The sequence below is a fragment of the Chenopodium album genome, chromosome 18 (assembly GCF_948465745.1).
Source record: "Chenopodium album chromosome 18, dcCheAlbu1.1, whole genome shotgun sequence".
Lineage (NCBI taxonomy): Eukaryota > Viridiplantae > Streptophyta > Magnoliopsida > Caryophyllales > Amaranthaceae > Chenopodium > Chenopodium album.
The window spans coordinates 45,475,140-45,480,394 of record NC_137851.1 but is presented as its reverse complement, the minus strand read 5'-3'; the positions used below and the strand labels follow the sequence as shown (position 1 = coordinate 45,480,394).

Genomic DNA, 5,255 nt, shown 5'->3' with positions numbered 1-5,255 from the left:
ATTACCCTTTTAATCCACCTTGGGTCAGAGCTGATCTCTTTTAGGTTGGGTCAATTTGAAGTCAAGATCTCTCGAGTTTAGATCGGGTTTGGGTCAGGTCAACTTCAGATTGGTTCATTTGGTTCGGATAAATTCAAATCGAGTTCAAAACGAGTTTGACCGGTTTAATTTTGGGTCGGATGACTTTAGATTAAGTTGGTCCCGATTTAGTTGAGTTCGGTTAATTACTAAGGTTGGATTCTCGAATTTCTTGGATCACCTCAGATATGTTACAGCTTGAAACAAATGGTGTTTTTTAAGGTCGGTTCTGTATTGACACCTCTATCTACACCCCTAGACTTGTCCATTCCTAACTCGATTCGGTAACCAAACCCAACCCAACTCGATTCTAAACCCGATTTACTGATAAAACCCAAACCCGACCCAACCCGAGTATTAGATTACTGGTATGCGTATAAAGCATGAAAGAGCAGTAATTTGAGGCCCATTATCGGAATCCGGAGCAATCGGCGGCGACAGGTGCTCGGCAATTTCCGCGGACTTTATCGTCGGTAAAGTACCTTCTTGTTTATCTGTTTAATTTTTCAGAATTTCAAGTATTGTTTATTTGAAGTTGCTAATTTCACCCTCTTCATTATATCTAATTAAACCAATTGAAGCCTATAATCTCCCCAAAGATCTCATTCAATTTAATATTGTTGCTTTGTTGTAATTGATATTTGTAATATGATATTTTGAAAATGTTTGAGAACTAGACGCTTTGTTCTGTAATTTTAAATTAGACATTGGTGAATTTGATTTATATTCTGTAATATGTAGGATAGAGCGCCCCAAAGGGTATGTTATAGACGGAATTTGATTTCGGGTAGCACTTTGGCACTCACCGGTGAATTTGATGTTGGTCGTTGTCCAAATTTGTGTGATTTTCAATTCTTCAGTTGTTACAAAGTTAAAATAGTTAACATTATTGAACATGTGCTTCGAAAATATGCTAGCTTTAATGGGTTATTTGATAATTATAGACTTTTACTATTTCAGTATGAACCTGATATTGTTCATTATCTGTAAATCTATAGTGCTTCAGTTCATATAATTTCAATTAATTTGTGAATCGCAGGCTATCTTAAGTCGTTTTTGGTGTAATTACTCTCAATAATTTTAGTATTCTAGGTAGAGCTTGCAGCAAATGTATTGTCATTAGAGTCATCCCTAATGGCCTGGGAACTTTTCCTACATGTTTCCCTCTGTTCTGAATTCTATACGAGTAATCAACTTGCCTCATCTTTAACCAATTACTAATGTTTCATTAAGGGAATGCTTACTGTAGTTAAATAGTTGAAAATATAGGTGTACCGCTGATAATTAAAAGTTGAGCAGGTGTATCATTGATAAAAGCCCAAACCTGGGGTTTATCGATGATAATTTCCCTTTAATCTTTGATATGTTATTCTTGTATGCAGGATTTCGAAAAGCCCCTATATTTGTAGTAATGTTTCATTTGTTCTTCCTTGTAAATGCAGGACGGCAGGAGTCAAAAGTATTTAAACTCAATACGAGGAAATGAGTGTTATTGTTAGAATTTTTATCATAAATTAAAGGTCTTAGTTGTGTGGTGTTTAGAATTCTGATTTGGGTAAAACTTAGAACTCTCACTTTGGAGTCGTTGGTGATGGGTTCGGTTGAGGCAGAAAAATCTTGTGATATTAATGCTTTTATGGAACTTGCAATAGAAGAAGCCAAACTTGCTTTGGAGAGACTTGAGGTGCCTGTGGGTTGTGTGATTGTTGAGGATAAGAAAGTCATTGCATCTGGGAGCAATCGTACTAACGAGACACGGAATGCTTCAAGACATGCTGAGATGGAAGCTATTGATAGCCTTCTACTGCAGTGGCAACAAGATGGACTTTCTCAATCAGATGTTGCTAAGAAATTTTCAAACTGTGTTCTATATGTTACATGTGCGCCTTGCATAATGTGTGCAGCTGCTTTATCAATTATGGGATTTAAGGAAGTGTACTATGGATGTCCTAATGATAAGTTTGGGGGATGTGGTTCAATTCTTTCTCTTCATTCAACTAACTCTGAGCACTCCAACGTTGGAGGAGCAAAAGGCTATAAGTGTTCCGGAGGGATAATGGCATCAGAAGCAGTTTCTCTTTTTCAAACTTTCTATGAACGTGGAAATCCTAATGCACCCAAGCCTCACAGGACAGTTGTTCAACCCTGACAGCCCCTCCTCCTCGTTTTGTGCTCCACAATGGTTATACGTTCGATGTTTCTATAACTCATTGATGATACAAAAGATATCGTGAGGAGTCGGTATATCGAGGGGCAGAAATGTAGAATGATAGAGGGTTGTCAGCCTTTTCTACAATCTATTTAAAACTTCAATTGACACTTCTCAGTTTTACTTTGTTGAAATATGTAGAAAATGAACTTTCGACAAAGTATTATTGTACCTTTTCTGGGCAGATTTTGTGGCAAGGGGGCAGTATCTCAACATATACCCTTTTTCATCACTGATACAACTTAAAGCCATGATATGGTTTAATGATTATGTGCCTTGGTCATTACATTGATTTCAAAATGGGATGACTGTTGACCTTTACAGCGCTTGGCGTGTGTAAAGGTAAGCTTGTTTTCTTGCTTAACTTCTATAATCTTGTCAAAGTGAATTGTCCGTTGAGTGTTGGATGTTGTCCCAATAAAATTTAGCATAGAGTGACCATCTGGTTTGTCCAAGTAATAATTCTTGATAATGGAAAATTTTCCTTGAGTATTGACCTTTATGAAAACAATGTCATACTCGGCAATATCCAGATTATTACATTTCAGTGCTTATCTGTCTTCTTTCTGATATGTGTTCCCATCTCTTAATAAGGGCTTATGATACTAGTTATGTTATTTTCTTCTAAATGGTTCAGGTTCCTCGGGCATCTGCTAGTGCTGTGGCTTCTTCAATGGGGCTGTTCAGTGAGAGAGGAAGCCTTGGGCCAGGAAAACATCGGGCTTTTGCTGTTAGCACCGAAAGTCGTGCAAGTGACTTATTGCTGAGGTTTTTTTATACCTGCCAAAGCTATAAGGTGGGTGTTTGAAGCATAATTGATTGGTTGTTATGTATAAATTCTTACTTTGGAAGATGTTATTTTGTGTTGAGCATACATGGATTTTTTTTAGTTATCTCATATAAGGAATTCCTCAGTATGTTGTTCCTCAAATTTGCTTGATTTCCTTGTCTTAGCATGTCACTTAAATATTTGTCCATGTCACCTAATGATTTAGCATGGCAACCATCTTGAATATACTAAATATGCAATCCTTGTAAATAGAAGCCATATTTTATTTGTTTTATAATCTGCATAAGTTTGTTTGTTTCTTGAGGTTGGGTTGTCTCACCAGGTTCTCTATGGAATGCATGTATGTTTTTCCTGTGCTGGCAAATTATTCACTATGTATATTTTCAATTCTAATATGTTGCTCTTATAAAGTTCCCATAACACTCATATTGATGGTACTTGGCCTGTGGACATTTTGAAATCTTGTAATATGATCACTTCTGGTTTGTGTGCTTAAAGTTGTGCGTTTTCACCTTGCTCCACTTTCTTGCTCTCTACATGTTGTAGAACTACAGGAAAAATGAGGAGCCTGCTGTTGAGAAGATAAAGGAGCCTATTTTTGATGAGATCACTCATGCCTTAATCGGACGCTATGGATTGAATTTCACCAGACAAGATATATCTTCTCTCTGGTTTTATGCAAGCAGGTGTGTGTTCATGTGAAATCATAATTTATTAGATGTATAGTAGATATCTCTTCTTCTTCTTCTTTTTTTTTCTTACTTTTTTTTTTCTCTATTTGTGTGACAACTTGCTTTTGTTATGGCAGGAAGCATCATTGCTAGACATAACTAATCAAGCTTGTGGTCTTTTTAATCCGACTGAGGTACATGGACTTGTAGTTCTCCCGTTGTTGCATACTTGCATTCATCCTTATATTTTTTCATTTTCTATGGTTGTTTTCTTGTGAATGATGCATTGAATATTAGAATTATAAGTGGCATTAGATGTAGGTGGCCTGGCAAGGCTGCAGCTACTGCTGCCCTGCCGAGGCTGCTGCTGCAGGGTGGCATGGCAAGGCTGCAGCTGCTGCAGGTGGCCTAGCAAGGCTGCAGCTGCTGCTGCCCTGCCGAGGCTGCTGCTGCAGGTGGCCTAGCAAGGCAGCAGCTGCTGCCCTGCCCTGCCATGCTGAGGCTGTTGTCTAGTTGATGGCTGATATGAGTGCTAAAAATAGTGGAGCCCTTCATTTTTTTTCCTTCCCTTTTGGTATATGTTGGTGGATTCATTGTTAAAATATGTTGTCAATTTTTGTATAATCTTAATTACTTATTGTTAATCATTCAATACTGGCATAGAGTTTACAAGCTCGCCACAAACCAGAGAACCTAAGCCAGTGGCGTGGTGTGTCGGACGCTGCATTTCTGTTCTGTGCTGCTGCTTCGGAGCTGCTGCTGTCTAGTAATTGTGATGCTGCTGCTGTGCTAGTGATTGTATGTAGGAAGTTGTTGCTCTTGTTATAGTGAATATATCCAATGTATTTTTTTTTCTTTGTTTTTTGCTAGTGTAAAATTAAAGGTTATCAATGAAATTATCAGTTTCAAGTATATTATGTATATATATAACAGTAAATTGTAATATTACAGCATTTTTTTATGAAAATATGTAAGTTTATATATATGTTAGTGTTATATATCAATTTAAGTGAAAAAAATACAATTTTTTTTTAATTTTTTTGGGCCATTAAGGGCACCGGTTCTGAACAGGAACAGGTGCCAATAACCCCTTTAAAAAAACGCGGTAAGGTTATTGCCACCGGTTTTGAACCGGTGGCTTTTCAAGGAAGTATTGCCACCCCCCAAATGTTCAGCGGTTCAAAACCGGTGGCATGGGGGGTTTTGAACCGGTGGGGAATTGCAATTTTCAACTAGTGTAATCATATGAGATTATGAGGTATTTTGTTAATTATCTACAGACTAAAGTAGTATAAATAAATTTGCTGCTTTTGTTGAAATAATGATGCTTTTTGTAAAAAAAAAAAGTAAGAAGAAACCATTTTTCCATCTGAAAAAATGGAAAGTATTTTGAAAAGTTGATAATATTTCCCCATAAGTTGCTCCTCAAGGAAACAAGTCCAAAACCTAGGGCTGGTTAATAATTAGATGTGTACAATTTAATTGTATATAATATGTTGCTTGCAAA

The 5,255-nt window shown here is 37.0% G+C and overlaps 1 pseudogene across 1 annotated transcript; it reads left to right on the top strand.

Moving 5' to 3' along the window:
• The first annotated feature begins 491 nt into the window (after positions 1–491).
• LOC145590928 (tRNA-specific adenosine deaminase TAD2 pseudogene) lies at positions 492–4,740 on the top strand (annotated as a pseudogene). The gene is made up of 6 exons (XR_014102209.1): positions 492–551; positions 1,521–2,629; positions 2,925–3,083; positions 3,624–3,763; positions 3,886–3,942; positions 4,412–4,740. The product of XR_014102209.1 is annotated as a tRNA-specific adenosine deaminase TAD2 pseudogene (transcript).
• Positions 4,741–5,255: the final 515 nt, after the last annotated feature.